The following is a 17,411-nucleotide window of genomic DNA, read 5'->3' as shown; positions in this document are numbered from 1 at the left end:
ATACTGCTATGGATCTGGAGTCACATGTAGTCAGACCAGGTAACAATGGCAGATTTGATTTATTATTGTCACATGTATTGGTATACTGTGAAAAGTATTGTTTCTTGTGAGCTATGCAGACAAAACACATCGTTCATAGAGTGCATAGGGATGAAAGAAAGGAGTGCTGAATATATTGTTACAGTCACAGCCAGGGTGTGGAGAAAGATCAGCTTAATATTTCCTTGTCTAAAAGACATTAGTGAACCAGATGATTTTTTTTCTTAAACAGCAATCTATGATAGTTTCATGGTCAGAATTCTCACAACACCAGATTAAAGTCCAACAATTTTACTTATTAGCACAAGCCATTAGCTTTTGGAGCGCTGCCCCTTCATCAGATGAGTGGGATTTCACTCACCTGACAAAGGGGCAGCACTCCAAAAACTAGCAGCTTGTGCTACCAAATAAACCTGTTGGACTTTAACCTGGTATTGTGAGGCTTCTTACTGTGTTTACCCCAGTCCAATGCAGGCATCTCCACATCACAGTTTCATGATCATCATTACTGAGACTAGCTTTATGCTCCAGATTTAAATTCCACCAGCTGCTGTAGTAGGATCTGAACCTATGTCCACTGTCCTATGTCACAGGACTATTAATCTAGAGGCCTAGACATGTCTATGACATTACCGCTAGATCACTGCTTCTCTCCAATACAAGCAAATGTTGCAAAACTACATGTAACGGTAAAGAACAGGGATTTTAAACAAAATTCCACTCTCCTTCCTTTGACGAAGATAAAGTGATTGTATCCATATGAAATCAGCTAACTCGGCACACGCTGGAGATAGAACACTGCCTGCTCTGTGACCGTGAGATGGTGTATACACTTGAGAATTAAGGGAAACAAAGCACAACCCATCACCAGAAAGAAACATTGATCTTGCCCTTGCCAGAGGTTCATGCACACACATAGCTTCCAGGCCAATTATGGGATTTTTCCTTCTTCAATTTCCAATTCAGCTGAGACCAGCTAATTTAGTTGAAAACAGGGATACGTCTGAACAGCTCATCAGCACACTTCGCAATGCCTTCACAGACAAAATCAAAATCTTGCAACTGTTTACAGCAGCAACATCAGGTATTTGCACTTCAGAAGTAAAGTTAACCTTTAGTAGTTTCACAAAATAAAATTATCAGCCATGAAAGAACTACAAACGGCCACAGTGCATCAAATTAAGAGGGAGGCAAGGCCCTTGTTGAAAAGAGCACATGCTGAGAAGTATGCCCAGGATTGCTCAGTTGAACGCTGTCTCAACATACAACATCGACAAGGCTACAGAATCTCAGTGCTTATGGAACTGTAACCTAATAATCACCAATGTCTGAAACTTGGGCTATTGAAAATATTTACTTAAACTCACGGGTGAATAAGCACAATGATGCTTATTAAGCAGAAAAATTTTAACAATTGAGCCAAATCAATATCGCAGTATGTATAGGGCCTGCATGCTTATATACCGAGGAAGTGAATAAGAAAGGAAAGTTGCATACCCGAATAACATCAATGTCAATCTGTAATACTTTCACATTATAACGGACCAGTTACTGGCTCCTGACAAAATATTTTTAATGAGTATGAAATATTTGAGCAGGAATATCAATTCAAAGCAGCAAAACACCCTGAAATTTTCTCACTTATGCTGATGCAATATCCTGGCAAAGGATCATGATTCTGCTCAGGTGCCTGTTTCTAAACGAGAGCTCAGCAATAATAGCCCCACTCAGCTTACAACAGTGGGTAGATTTTGGTCCTGACTTTCCTAGCTCTGTAGCTGGGACATTCAACTTTTCAAGCAGTGTTCAGAATTGAGAGAATGATCAGCTTGCTTGTGTTAAGCAGAATCATACTCAAGATTACCGGTCAATGATAACAGAATTTGTGCTTCCAAGGGATTTCTTTAGTTTTATTTGTTAGTATCACAAGTAGACTTACATTAATTAACACAGCAATGAAGTTACTGTGAAAATCCCCCAGGCTCCACTCTGGCATCTGTTCGAGTACATCGAGGGAGAATTTCACATGTACCTAACCAGTGCGTCTTTCAGTCATGGGAGGAAACTGGGGCACCTGGAGAAAACCCACTCAGACACAGGGAGAACGTGCAGACTCCACACAGACAGTGACCCAAGCTAGGAATTGAACCCTGGCACTGTGAGGCAGCAGTGCTAAGCACTGTATTACCATTCCACCCACAGGCATTGCAGCAAGGCTGGCATGTTACCCAATTCCTAAACATCCCTAGTGAAGATGGCATTGAACCACCTTCTTCAACAATTGCACACCAGGAGATTAAGGTTATGATTTGTATTTCAGGAACTTGATCCAGCGATGTAGAATCATAGAATCCCTGTAAACGCAGAAGGAAACCATGTGGCCCATTGAGCCTACACCGACACTGTCCTATCCAGATCCTATCCCCATAACCCCACATATTTACCCTGCTAATCCCTTGACATTAAGAGGCAATTTAGCATGGCCAATCCCCCTAATCCGCACAACTCTGGCCTCTTTTAAGGTCAAACAAAATAAACAAACTCAAACTAAATTAGGACAAAGTAAAAGGGGCAGCTCCCCAAAACGAGGGGGAGCAGCCCAAACAAAATCAAAGTACAAAGGAAAACATCAAATTAAAATGTGACTATTAGGGTCGATAATGCACCCCAGCCCCTGCAGTGCCCAATGGGTGCGGAAGGCATCAACTGCACCCGTGGACACCGCATGCTCCCTCTCCAGAGACATCTGGCCACGAACGTAGCCATGGTAGAGGGGCAGACAGTCAGGATGGGCAGCCCCCTCGATCATCCGCTGCCTGGGCCTGTAAATGGTGCATTTCGCCAGGCCCAGGAGCACGTTCACAAGAAGGACGCCATCCCGACCCACCCCTCTCCACACCAGGTGTCCGTAGATCAGGAGCGTGGGACTGAACTGCAAACAAAACATCAATAAAAGGTTCTTCAGGAAAACGAAAAGGGAGTGCAACCTAAGATACGAAACATAGACATGGTCCACAGACTCCACAAGGCTACAGAAGGGGCAAGCTTCGGAGCCCGTGAACCAGTGAATCCTACGGTTGTGCGGAACAGCTGCATGCATCACCCTCCACCCCAGGTCTCCGATGTAACTGGGGGAGATCCCTCTGTAAAGGGACCTCCACTGCCCGTACATCTTTGGAGTGTGGGAGGAAACTGGAGCATCCAGAGGAAACCCACTCAGACACAGGTAGAACATGAAAACGCCATACAGTCATCTGAGGTCAGAACTGAACCCAGGTTCCTAGCACTGAGAGGCAGCACTGCTAACTACTTTGCCACCATGCTGCCCTATACAAAGTCGAAGAGGATGGTGCACACCTTGGAGGGACTACCTGGAGGTGATGTTATTTCCTCACACCTTGTCTTTCCAGACACAGCTAACTTTAAAAAAGTTCCTCTACTTAATTTGAATGTTCTAGGGGAGTCCAGAAATCCAAATCCAGATTGATACTGCACTGGAATAACAGTTCAAGCACAGTCATAGGCACGTGATTCAAGTTTATTAACCCAGGAAATTTCAAAGCACTTCATAAGTTGAGTACCAGCCCAACATTTATATTGCAACTTATGTACTGGGGTAAATTACTACAATCACAGATCAACAACATAACAGTAAACATCAATAGATGAAATTATGCAAGTATCAATTGGTCAATTTACAAGTGAAACCTGAGTCAGTCTTTAACTCTCCAATTTAATGACTGAAAAACTATAAAAGGGGGCTTTTCAATTCACATTTCTAGAGTGTTGGAAGAGGCAAAGTATGAAATCTGGGCAGAACAGTGGCACTGCTGCATCACAGCACCAGGGACCAGGGTTCAATGACCATGTCTGTGCAGAGTCTGCACGTTCTCCCCGTGTGTTTCCTCCAGGTCCCTCCCTCAGTCCAAAAGACACGCTAATTAGGTGCACCAGCCATGCTAAATTCTTCCTCCATGTACCCAAACAGGCACCGAAATGTGGCGACTGGGGGATTTTCACAGGAACTAACAGTGTTAATGTAAGCCTACTTGTGGCACTATATAATAAAGTTTAAACGTTAAAAAAAACTTTAAAATGCTGGCTGGTTTTATTCATGTGAAGTAACGTGATGAATTTAAGACCCCCAAAACTGGCTTGCAACAGCCAAGATCCTAACTTTTCTCTAATCGTTTCTCAGCCTTTTGGCTAAGATCAAGTGTAGTATCAACATGCTGTGCTTGGTTGAAGTCATTATGTTACATTTCAGCTTCATTTGAAGCAATTTTTAAAAGTGGCATCTCAGCCTTTTGGCTAAGATGCAAATGAGATCAAGCCTTAGAGGCGGAGCTATGCCTACTCCAATCAGCTTGGATCATCTAGATCAAGCCCAAGACAGGAGATAAGAGCCCTGTCTTGTCAGCTTGGATCGGGAATGTCTCAACTTGTTGAGACTGAATTGGACTTGACTGGATTGAATTGGAATAAAAACAAAAAAAACTTTGATCCTACTTCAGGTGGGCCTTGGAAAGTTTACAATCTTTATAACTGCGATGCTGTAAAGAAACACCGATTGTGGGGGCTTTGCAGCTCACGTCTCTTCCTCTAAATAAATAAGGAAAATCCCCTTCACTCATGCTGCATTTACCTTAATCCTTTCTCTTTCAGCAAAAGTGGGCTAGCTCCTTAAACCATGCTGCTTCCTGTTGGTTCCCACAGCGAGGCTGATCCTACCGGAAATACAAAGAGAGAGAGAGGAGGGGGAAGAAAAAAAGCAGATGAGAAATAACTAATAAAAGCGGGTGTTTGTGCTGCCATTGGGTGCAGCCAGGCAGACACAAAGTGGCCACGCTGCCTGGCAGCAGCCGCAACACTTTCCCGGCGCCTCTGCCACTCACATTTGATACACGGCGTTCCACACGCTCACGCTCACTACAATGTTACCGCTCCGCACGTCCCAGCTCAGCGCGTGACCACCGCGCAATGGCGTCACTGCGCGACGTCACCTCAGGCCCCGCCTCCCCATCTCGCAGCTGGGGGGGGCGCGGAGCCCACAGCCATGTCAGGCCCCGCCTCCTCATCTCCCGGGCTCCGTCCCCGCTACGCCAGACCCCGCCCTGCCGCACGCTGGTGTCACTCAATCGTCACGTCAGGTGGGCCCCGTCCGTTCCCTCCCACAGGCGTCACGTCAAGCCCCGCCCCTTCTCCCGGGCTGTCGTGCCGTCAACTCAGACCCCACCCCTTTACCCGGGCGTCATTCCGTCATGTCTCTCTTCCCCCCCGTCCCTCGCCTCCCTCACGTCTTGACGTAGAGCCCGTTTATTATTGCCCATCAGGATCGCTTTCCCCACGCGGTCGGGCGAAAATAAAATTAGACAATGTCGATTTGAATGTTCCCGCCGTCATATTTACTTCCCCCTAGCGGTTTAATCCGGGAGGAGGCGGGGGGGGGGGTGGAGCGACAATGATCTTGTCAGTGTGGGTCTTTTTTTGTCTCTCTTCTGGGGACCTTGGATTAGATTCAATTTGAATTTGGTTTTTGGAGCAAGCAAGTCCACTCTGAACGTTGGCTTTGTAACATTAAGGATGAAGTAAAATATTGTTTTCAATCAATCAGTGATAGACTGCAAAATGTTCCGAAGTGTTTTCAGCTCACCGCCCGCTTTCCCCAACACAGCCCAAGCTAAAAGTTTATTTATCAGTAGGCTTACATTAACGCTGCAATGAAGTTACTGTGAAAATCCCCTCATTGGCACACTCCGGTCAAACACTGGCTTGTTCCGGGGAGGCACAGTGGTTAGCACTGCTGTCTCACAGCGCCAGGGACCTGGGTTCAATTCCCAGCCTTAGGTGACTGTGCAGAGTTTGCACGTTCTCCCAGTGTCTGCGTGGGTTTCCTCCGGGTGCTCTGGTTTCCTCCCGCACTCGAAAGATGTGCAGGTTAAGTTGATTGGCCATGCTAAATTGTCTCTTAGTGTCAGGGGGATTAGTAGGTTAAATGTGTGGGGTTATGGGAATAAGGCCTAGGTGGGATTGTTGTCGATGAGCTGAATGGTCTCTTTCCACACTTGGAATTCTTTGATTCTATCTTTCCCACTAGTTAGTCACTTACAGGCTAACCAAGATGGCACCGGAGCGTGGCGAGTCCATGCAAGCTGTGCCAGCGTACCTTCTACAACAAATAATGCTTTTTTCTCGTTCCTTAGCTCTAGCCAAATAGAACCTGCCCTTGACTCTTTTGGGATATCCTCTCTCTCACTAGCACCACAATGTTCTCTTTAATTAATACTGCTTTTGTTCCTCCTGCCACGCGCGCCCCCCCCCACCTTCCTTCCTTCCTTTACTATCTTTCCTGAACACCTCAAATCACTACTGTTAGTTACCCATGTTCACATACATGCACAATTACTCTAATTTAGACTTTTATCACTGTCCCTGTAACATCAAACCTGCTTAATACATTTTATTATTTCCTACTGTGCCCCATGAGTGAACAGCTAAGCCAGATATAGAATTGGACAATCTAAACAAAACAGTGGCCAACAGCCTCTGCAGCCAGGCCTGATGGGAATTCAGACAGGCCAAGTTTAATACATAAACACAAAGGTCTAAGGTAAGCAAAGGTATGTCTGGACTTGCCCAGTGACCTGCAGCCAGAGGTCTGGCCAAATAAGGATAGCGTATATGTATTCCTCAGTTTCGGCCAGACACATTGGTGTTGAATTCCCGCCATTACTCTATATGGAAAGGGGCAATGTGCACCCAGTGCACCTGAGAATAGACACCTAGAGGTCCCAGTGTCTTCCATATAACCCATTGGATGCTGTGATCCCTCTCATCTGGTAACCTCATTGGCTGGAAGCCAGAGAACATTCCAGAAGGGCACAAAGAGACACCTGGAGGCCACCTTCAGCAGAGACGCAGCAAAGATCCTAAGAGGAAGCATCAAAGACTCGAGGACAACCTTCACCTGAATTCAGAGCTCAGTGAAGACCCAATACCAAGATTCGTACCTGGTGGATACAGCCTGGCCAGTTCAATCTCATGGGTAGTAGCTAGGTCTTGGATAAATTAAGATGGAGTCCTTTATTTGAATAGAGCATTGTAAGAAGATAAACTTGATTATGTGAGTTAAAAGAATGTTGTAAGAAATTTGGTACCAAAAGTATTGTAATAAAGATTAAATTTTTTAAGTAAAATTGTGAACCTACACTTGTCCTTTGCTTGTCTCATGAGTAAGGGCGCCTGAGTAAACATGTTTTAGTGCAAACTGATCAAAGTGCCTAATTTTCATTTTACACTACTCTCATGCTATTTGTCTCTCCTAATATTCTGTGCACCTTGGTGTTCCCCTCTAGGATTGCCTCTTGATTCTCACAGCCTTCCCATGTTTGGTTAAACGTTCCTCAATAGCACTAGCAAATTGACCCCTAGGAATTTGGTTCCACCTCTGTGTACTACAAGTTAGCTAACTTGTATAGGTCCCATCTCCCTTGAGCCGATCCCAAAAACAGGAATCTCAAGCCCTCCCTCCAGTAACATCTTTTGAGCCACTTATTTATTTGCTTTATCCTTATGTCTCTAGTCACTCATTACACACTCCTGAGATTACTACTTTTGAGGTCCTGCTTGCTAATTTCCTACCTCAGTCCCTACATCATAACTCACTCCCTACATCCCTTTTTCTACCATCGCAGAACACAAAGGTTGTAAAAAGAAAGCTCAAAAAAGGATGGAAAACAGGTTGACCTGGGTGCAGAAAATAAAGAATTTACATTTATATAGTGCTTTTCAGGAATCCCCAATGAAGTACATTTGAAGTGTCGTTTCAGTTGTTATGTAGGAAACGCAGCTGCCAACTAAGGCGCAATAGGCTCCCATAAACAGCAATGATCAGATCACCCCTTAGCAATCTCGGGGCAAAGATAAATATTGGTGAGGGCACAGTGGACACCTCCACTTTCTCTTCAAAATAGATCTTTTACTTCCACTGGAAAGGGCAAATGAGACTGTGGTTTAGCTTCTCCTCCAAAAGACAGCACACCTGACCATCCAGGACTCACTCAGTCCTGCATGGAATATCAGCGTCGAACATATGTTAAGATTTCCAGATAGCAAGCTTCTTTTCAGAAGCCAAGTCCAGGGAGAATAAAATGGTAATCAGTGTGTCTCAGTATCAATGACTATGATTGTGAAATTAATTCTACTGAAGCTGAAAAGACCTCACAGGGACATCAGTCAGGACTGGTGGGGCCTGGTGATGTGTTATTTTTGAAAGCCCTTAGCAGGCTGCCCAATGATCAATTGCAACCACCATGATATCTATACCGGCATGTTCTTGTTCCAAAACCCCCAAGGTGTTTTCTGTCTTTCTCGGTGAGAAAAATAGAAATGTAAGAGTGGAAATTAGCTCAGGCCATAAGTCAATAAATCACAAGTCTGTTTTATGTCTCATATGCAGGAGGTAAAACATGAAATGAAAAAGGAGACAGGTTATTGCTGATAAGTCTAATGCCGAAACCATTGGCCCCAATCCTAACCACTGACCACTAACACTAAATCACGTGTAATTACCTGTATTGTGTTTAGTCACCATTGTAATGTCATGAATGACTCAAGTCATTCAAGACAATTGTCATTCTGAGTAGGGAGTTGAAAGAAACCTCAAAAGAAGTCACTAAGCAGTTATGGTATGTTACTTCAACTGTCAAAATTGTAAAGTGAAGAACACAAATCCACCCCTGCCAACCCCCATCCTTTGCATTCTCTTTCCTACTGTAAAGCACCGAGAAATAACACAAGGAGAAAGCAGCAGAAAATAGTACATGCTTATAGATTTTAAGAAATGTTACAGGTGATCCTTCTATTTTTACCAAGGTGGGCCTCAGTCAGTCATTTACTCCAAATGGCACAGCAATTGTACAAGATGCCACAGTTTCAGCAGTGGCAATGAATAAGATCTAACCGTAAGTACCAGTCTGGTTTATCTTCAACTATTTCCATCTTTAGCTGAATATGACCCAAGCCAAGCACCAGGATATTGGATCACACAAACCATAAAAATGAGTTCAACACATCTGGATTGAACCATCACCTTTCTGCTTCTTTACCTCCTTTGACAGAATGTGATCACACACTTTCATTGTTTGAAAACAAGCTCAGCCTGATACATTTCAGTGGGTTATAAACCCTTCCTTTAAGTAGTTACAGTTGAAATAACATTTTTGTTGCAGGTCAAGTTAAACGTAAGAGGTTTGTCCTCACAGCCCCCAACTCCAACATTGGGAAAGGTTGACACAGTCTCACTATCAATTCAAAAAAGCGTAACACATTGAAAAAAAACTCTGAATAAAGACATAGCACGAAGGCCATGGCTTCAATTAGATCAGTGAAGTTCAATTCCTTTTTAATATAGAGTTTGAATTTTGATGAAAAATAGAAATATGTTGCTGAAACTTTTCATCTTGCACTCATCAGGATGAAGGCAAGCACATCAAAATTGATATGACTGGTTGTTGCTGCATTGGAACAGTTTGGCTGAAGCTGCAGGTAGTTCTGCAGCAGAGGTCTTCAGGACTAGAGCTGTGATGTTGTCAGGGCTTTCAGTTCATTCTCGATATCACAAGAAGTGAATGGAATTGGCTGAAGACTGGCTTCTATGATGCTGTGGTCTTCATCAGGCCAAGGTGGATCATCCACTCAGCATCTCTGGCTGAAGATGATTGCAAATTCTTGAGCCTTGTCTTTTGCACTGATGTGCTGGGCTCCCCCATGATTGACAATGGGGATATTTCTGAGACCTTCTCCTCTGGCCATTTGTTCAATTCTCGCCCCCTCCCCTCCATTCCCATTCATGACTGAATCTGGCAGAACTGCCGAGCTTTGATCTGATCCATTGGTTGTGTGATTGCTTTGCTCTGTATATCACTTGTTGCTTCCACTGCTTAGCACACAAGTCATCCTGTATTTTAGCTTCACCAGCCGACACCTCATTTTTAGGTATTCTTGGTGCTGTTCCCAGCGTGTGTGCTTCTGAACAAGTGTTGATAACAAGGGTTGATCCCCTTGTGGTAATGGTAGAGTGACGGATATAACAGGGGTTATGAGTTACAGATTGAGGTTGGATATATTTCTGCTGCTGTTGCTAATGGTCCATAGCTCCTCATGATTGTGCTCCTCATGATTGTCCAGTTTTGAGCTACTAGACATATTCTGAATTTGTCCCAATTCGCACAGTGGTAGTGCCACACAACGTGAAGGGCACAGTGGCACAATGGTTAATGCTGCTGTCTCACAACGCCAAGGACCTGGGTTCGATTCCAGTTTTGGGTGACTGTATGGAGTTTGCAAGTATGCATGTCTACATGGGTTTTCTCTGGGTGCTTCCGCCCCTTAACATGTGTTGGTGGAGATTTCGAGGTGGCCAGTACCGTCAGAAATTTCAGACAATATAAGACTCACAAAGCCAATGTCTCAGTTTAAGGAGATAACCTTTATTTTGACTAGTGGCAGCTAGGAGAAATCATCAAAGGATCAGGGCAGCTCCCGAGATGGAGCAGCTAGACCTCTCCAATGAATTCTAACATATACAATTCAAAACAGGTCAATTATTAACAGATTTTCTTATCAATTATTCCCACCTTTCATTTGCATTCAATTAATCGTCTTCAATATACTTAAATCAATATTAATATCTGTCACATAGTTTAGCCAATCACGTCTTATTCTCTGGCATAATGGAATTACATTAGTTCTCAGAATTTGGACGCTTCCTCCCCTTTTGGCTAACTTAGCTTCTTCTGTTGCCTAGCAATCTCAGATGCTAACCACAATGTTCAAAGTGAATGTTCTCATAAATTCCCCTACAGGTCACTGCCAAACCAACTTAACATATGAATCCACATCTGGGCATGCATCCGTCTTATTTGGACAGTGAATAAACTCTATTTATACAGTTTGATTAAGTCTTCTGAATCTTCTTACCATTAGAAACTCTGCTGATGAAATTTGCATATTTCTATGGTTTCAGTATTCCCTTAGAATATGGTTTTGTCCCAATGCCCTTTGCCATGATGCTTTGCAGCAATCTGCCTTTGGCTAAAGTGAACAATGATTCTTAAAAATACATTATTATATTCAAAATATCAGCATATGTGTTTTTAAATCATAATCACTTGTCTAAATCTCTTACTGCATTTCATATGTGCATAAACTGCTTTGTTGTTAGCTTATAAGTCTGTTTTAAAGTCATTTAACTCAATGCTGGTAGTTTTGTCAGTGTCTTAATGTCTAATGGTTTAAAAATCTTTACTAATCTATTTGGATTTCTTCTCCTTACAGCATGCAAGTAGTCCTCTACTTTATCTTCACCAGTTGACATCTTATTTTTAGGTATTAACCTAAACCGGTTTCCTCCCACAGTCCAAAGATGTGCAGCTTCGGTGGGTTGGCCATGCTAAATTGCCTCTTTATGTCCAAAGACATGTCGGTTAGGTGGATTAGCCATGATAAATGCATGAGTTACTGTGATGGTTGGGCAGGGGTGTTGCTGGGTAAGATGCTCCCTCAGAAAGTCAGTGCAGACTCAATGATCCAAATAGCCTCCTTCTGCATTGTAGGAATTCTAAGATTACCCTTAGTGTGAACACAGGACTTTGTCTCCACAGGCACTGTGCAGCGCTCACACCTATCAATACTGGCATGTTCAGATCCATTTGTGCCAGGTGGATTGGTAAAGGTAAGGTGAAATAGGTTTATTCCCTCTTGTTGGCTCTCTCACCACCCAGTGTGGAGTAGGCTGATATGTCCTCTGACCTTCAGCTCAGTCAGTCTCCCAATTTTGGCACATGTTCCAGATGTTAGTGAGAAGCACTTTGTAGGGTCAACTGGGAGGGTGTTCCCTTTGTGGTTTCTGGTGCTGGATGGTTTCATTCCGGTTTTATTCTTTTTAACTTGATTTGGTTTGATAAAACTGTTTGGCCTGATAAGCTAAGCAAAACTGGATGAATTTAAATTAAACCACTTTCCTCAACTTCCTTTTGCAAACAGATAGATGTCAATGCTGGGGAATCATAGACATTTTCACTATCGAAATTCACCATCATTACTACAAGCACAAAGCTCATTTCCAGCATTTGCAGAGTGAAGCTCCCCCTACTGTTTCATCAAATATTCCCAGGCCAGACACAGTACAGTTACAAATAAAAACGGAATATGCTAGAAAAACTCAGCTGGTCTGGCAGCTTCTGTAGAGAAAAACAGAGTTAACATTTCGAGTCTGCATGACTCTCCCTTTTATTACAGTACAAGCTAAAGTTTTCTCTACATTGCCCTGTTGGGCAGTTTCAGGTCGTATATAGCAGGATTTACATGAGAGTGTCACCCCATGAACTTTAAATAATAAATTATTCCATTCTTAAAGTTACAAAGCCAATGCTCAAAGTGGACCAGACAGACCCAAATCCATTCCTTGCTTGCTCCAAAAACCCAACTGAATCCAGTTCATGGTCCCCACAAGGGAGACAAAAAAGATCCAAGCTGGGCTTGATCTGATGCTTGATCTTAGCTAAAATCCATAAACATTTTTTTCCAAAAATATGCTTCATTCATAAGAAATCTGCAAGAACATTACAAACATTCCAAAATGACCACCACACAAAAAGCAACAATATTCCAGTTCTTTGCATACATCAAATGACACTCCGAGATACTTTAATGCAGTAAATACAGTCTTACAAATGTTGCAAAGTTATTTTAAATCGAACAAGTTGCACTCTGTGGTGCCTCATCAGTACAGCTGAGGTCATAAACCATTCCTGAGTTAGGCATGGCACAAGTTAGGTGGCTTGTCAAACCTTGTAAGAAGTCTCACAACACCAGGTTAAAGTCCAACAGGTTTATTTGGTAGCACAAGCCACTAGCTTTCAGAACACTGCCCCTTCATCAGGTGAGTGGAAGTTCTGTTCACAATAGGGCATATAAAGACACAAACTCAATTTAGAAAATGATTATTATATGGCCTGATTGTAAACAGAACTCCCACTCACCTGATGCAGGGGCAGCGCTCCAAAAGCTAGTGGCTTGTGCTATCAAATGTATCTGTTGGACTTTAACCTAGTGTTGTGAGACTTCTTACTGCATTTACCCAGGCAACATCGGCATCTTCACATCTTGTCAAACCTTAACAGCAGGTGAAGCCCACTACCACAGAATCATCCCTTTGAGTAAGCCTGCCTGTTTAGAAGCAGCAATGCCAAATTATGGGCAACTTCGCATGAAGAACTGCTTTGAGATTAATCAAAACTAATTTCACTTAGGATCCTGACAACCGCCAGAAAGGGAGACTTTCTTCTTAGCAATCTGTGCCGGATTTGAAACTATTTCATGTTATTTTCTGCCAAAAAACTTTCTGCCTATATTTCCCTAATCACTGACTTTATTGATAAACGGATTCTGAAATGAAATGCTCTAAGAGTCACTGCAAGTTAGATTTCAATTGCCAATTATAACAAGCTGATTAAAACCAGTCCCCTGAATACGATCATGATGTACGTGCGTGAAACGTATTCATCAATTAAAAGCAGATTTTGTCAAGCTGCAGTTTTTTTTTCCAGGCAGGGTCAGGATTGGAAAATACCAGGTACTTTTTCCATATACCCTACATCAAAACACGAACACTGACCCAAACCACAAATCCATCCTGGAACACTTTCAGTAAAACTGAGTGAACAGTGTTTGTTGAGAAACTGGATAACACCTCGCTGCTGGTAAAATTCTCTTTGTTGAAGTCAATCAATCCTAGTGAATTTATGACCTTTGCAGGCTGATGGAGTTTGTACAGTCCCAGAGTTTTGATGAACTGCAAACAGAAGCTCCATTGATGGCTCAGTGAGAGGCTGCCTTGGCTTAATAATAGCACTGAATCATTCAGTCCAACCACTCTGCTGAGACAGCTAAACCCAGACTCAAATAAAGATTTCTTTGGACCCTCGGCACCGAAACACTCAAGGCTCCTCGGCAACCCTCGACCAATCACCACCACAATTCCCCTTCCCACCTCTCCGATCATTAAACCATAGATGCATGAAAAAAATAGGCTTGTGAAATGATTCCTCAGAGGATGGCATCCCTCCACCACCTTCTCTTTATTTACAAACTCAATCTCATTCCCAAGAGTGCTTCAGGTACAATGTCAGAATCAGGAGTAGCCCTGATATATTTATACTCTCTGCTTGGTCAAGCAATCATTATGTCAGTCAGGGAGCTCATACTTCAAAGGCCAACCTCATGGGCCTCATTGAGATCATTACAGCCTGTAAAATGATTTCAGTATTTCTTTAGTGCCAACCAGGTCTCACCTCTCCTGCCCCTTCTGAAAGTATTCTTAAATGTTAGAATAACTGTTTGGTGGTACAAATCTTGAGTACGGCTGAAAAAAAGAGATGTTATTTTTCAAAGTCCTTTGCCTTTCAATCGTAAGAGTACACAACCAAGGGAAACAACAAATCCACACTGTATGCGATTAGAGTGCTGACTCATTGGCAAGTGGACTCCAACTGGTAATTGAAAAACTCAAAACATAGGGAGCAATCTGACCAGCCGTTCATGCCACACTCCCTCTGCAGCGGGGTCGGAGAATTTGCGCCCAGCCAAATTTTCATTCACTGCGGCAGGATGGGAAAATCCCATTGGCGTGAACAATGGTAATGTTCCAGCCATGGTGCCTAACAATAGATGTGATTCTGCAATTGGGTAACATTCACTAACATAAAAAAGTGCTAAGAATTGCACTGACAACCAATTTAAGATTGTGGGCTAGGCTTCTAGTAAGGGGCATTTGCGTGTACTGGAAGCTACATTCACAGGGCCCTGTTCTTTGCATCTGTTTCAGCTAAACAAAATAAGTGACAGCCATTTGCTGGTTCAATTCCCAAGGCAATGCTTTGACTGTCATGAACATGTCTGGTAATAAGCAATACTAAGAACGTAACATAACTAATGTAGAAAACACCAGCCTTTCAAAAGGTTTTTCATGGGGTATGTGTCTCCCATTAATGAGATTAGCAGGCTTTGGACAGATCAGAAGACTACAACATCATGTTAATAAGAAATACCTTAGTTAGGCAATTGAACCAACAAGGGGAGGCATGTATGTGTTCATCTTTTAGAGCTACAGAAACTGAGGGAACAGATCTCAAATACACAACGCGAACAATAAAAGGGAAAAAAATAGTACAATTGCCAAAACTCAGGGAAGCAGGAAAGCAGATTATGCCTAGCATCCTGGAAGCCAGTTCTAACTAGAAGATAAGAAGCAAGAGTTCAGAAACCTTCATGGAGGTAGTTAATACCCATACCTTCGCTGAACCAAGAAGAGATGTTTCCCAGAATAATCCTTCAATCGTGTATAGTGTAGTAACCATAAGCTGGCATTTACATATCGACCCATTGAAGTGGATGTTGTTTGAGAAGAGGGAAGTCCTGAAAAAGTTCAGATTACTTAAATATACTTTCAATCAAGAAGGGAGACTTCTACATAAACTGTGTGAGTAGTTCCTACATGTAACTCACTTGGATCATTATAGATCTGTTTTTGTAAGTCTATCTTTTCTTTATTGTAATAAGTAGTCTTTAATAAGTGTTATGTTATTACCGGGCTGGTTACTTTCTCACTGGGTCTTCCACATGACACCTCACACCATTCTGTAAACAAAATTATACACCACCATGAACTGATGTTCCAGGTTGGGACACCCTTATACACAACATCAGCTGGGTTTGTGACACTGACTAATCAAAATCAAGCTGTGTGGTTTAAATTTTAAACAACACTTGGCAGTTAACTGTCAGTCACCATCAACTGGTGCATTCTCCACAGCAATCAGAGATACTTGCCAACCAATCAGCACTCTCTCCTCATATGGTATAAATTTGTTGCTTCCCTTGAATTTGTATTCTTAAAATTGTCCTGATGAATGCAATAAGTAAAGCTTGGACAAATAGCAGCATGGTGGCATAGTAGTTAGCACTGCTGCCTCACAACGCCAGGGACCTGGGTTGATTCCTGGCTTGGGTCACTGTGCGGAGTTTGCACATTCTGCCCGTGTCTGCATTGGTTTCCTCCGGGTGCTCCGGTTTCCTTCCACAGTCCAAAGATGTATAGGTTAGGTGGATTAGCCATGCTAAATTGCCCCTTAGTGTCAGGGGACTAGTTAACGTAAAATACATGGAGTTATGGGGTTAAGGTCTAGGTGGAATTGTGGTTAGTGCAGACTTGATGGGCCGAGTGGCCACCATCTGCACTGTAGTATTCTATGAATGTCTTTTTTTCAGTGATAATCAAATGGTAGTATGTTTGAAACAACAATTCTATGCAGTTTCTCTGCATTATGGAGATTTACTGGAGGCCCTCGGGTACAGTCTCCATATAATCCCAAGCGTTAATCCACCCTTTTAAGTACCGGCACAAATCCTATCAGTTCAGAGTCTGTAAGTACTGAAGTTACAGAAAACAAAACATTACTTGTAAGTCTCAGGTGAAAAGGAGCTGGTAGAAACAAAAGGTATACAAAGTTAACCATGCAAATATATTGGCTGTATGGAAAAGATTATGTTGGTAGTGTTAGCTTAGCTCAGTGACAGCACTCTTTTCTCAGTGTGAGTTCAAGCCGCTCTGTAAGGTTGAGCACCAAATCAAAGCTGATTCTTCAGTACAATCCTAAGAGTTGTTAAGAAGGCATACGGGTGTGTTAGCTTTTATCGGTAGAGGAATTGAGTTTCAGAGCCATGAGGTCACGTTGCAGCTGTACAAAACTCTGGTGCGGCCACACTTGGAGTATTGCGTACAGTTCTGGTCACCACATTATAGGAAGGATGTGGAACCATTGGAAAGGGTGCAGAGGAGATTTACCAGGACATTGCCTGGTATGGTGGGAAGGTCTTATAAGGAAAGGCTGAGGGAATTGGGGCTGTTTTCGTTAGAGAGAAGAAGGTAACTTAATAGAGGCATATAAGATGATCAGAGGATTAGATAGGGTGGACAATGAGACTCTTTTTCCTCAGATGGAGATGGCTAGCATGAGGGAACATAGCTTTAAATTGAGGGGTGATAGATATAGGATAGATGTCAGAGGTAGGTTCTTTACTCAGGGAGTAGTAAGACTGTGGAATGCCCTGCCTGCAACAGTAGTGGACTTGCCAACGTTAAGGGCATTTAAATGGTCATTGGATAAACATATGGATGATACTGGAATAGTGTAGGTTAGATGGGCCTTAGGTTGGTTTCACAGGTTGGCGCAACATCGAGGGCTGAAGGGCCTGTACTGCGCTGTAATGTTCTATGTTCTATGAGGGAATCTCCAGGGAGCTACCTCCAT

General features: G+C 42.9%; 1 protein-coding gene and 1 pseudogene across 3 annotated transcripts in view; one reads left to right on the top strand and one right to left on the bottom strand.

Annotated features, from left to right (window-relative positions):
- The window catches only part of LOC145351939 (C-terminal-binding protein 1-like), a 90,237-nt gene extending 85,226 nt beyond the window's left edge, over positions 1-5,011 (bottom strand). For 2 of the 3 annotated variants that reach the window (XM_080201742.1, XM_080201746.1), the window contains exons 1-2: positions 4,935-5,011; positions 4,685-4,766 (exon numbers count right to left, since the gene is read on the bottom strand). The gene's annotated coding sequence lies outside the window, so the exon portion shown is untranslated. The remainder of the gene's footprint in view (positions 1-4,684; positions 4,767-4,934) is intronic. The other variant, XM_080201743.1, reaches the window with a different exon arrangement.
- Positions 4,226-4,401, top strand: LOC145352035 (U2 spliceosomal RNA; annotated as a pseudogene).
- Positions 5,012-17,411: the final 12,400 nt, after the last annotated feature.

The sequence above is a fragment of the Carcharhinus amblyrhynchos genome, chromosome 13 (genome assembly GCF_965287045.1).
Source record: "Carcharhinus amblyrhynchos chromosome 13, sCarAmb.v2.hapA, whole genome shotgun sequence".
Lineage (NCBI taxonomy): Eukaryota > Metazoa > Chordata > Chondrichthyes > Carcharhiniformes > Carcharhinidae > Carcharhinus > Carcharhinus amblyrhynchos.
Note: the sequence above shows the minus strand (reverse complement) of the source record. Positions and strands in the feature narration are given on the sequence as shown.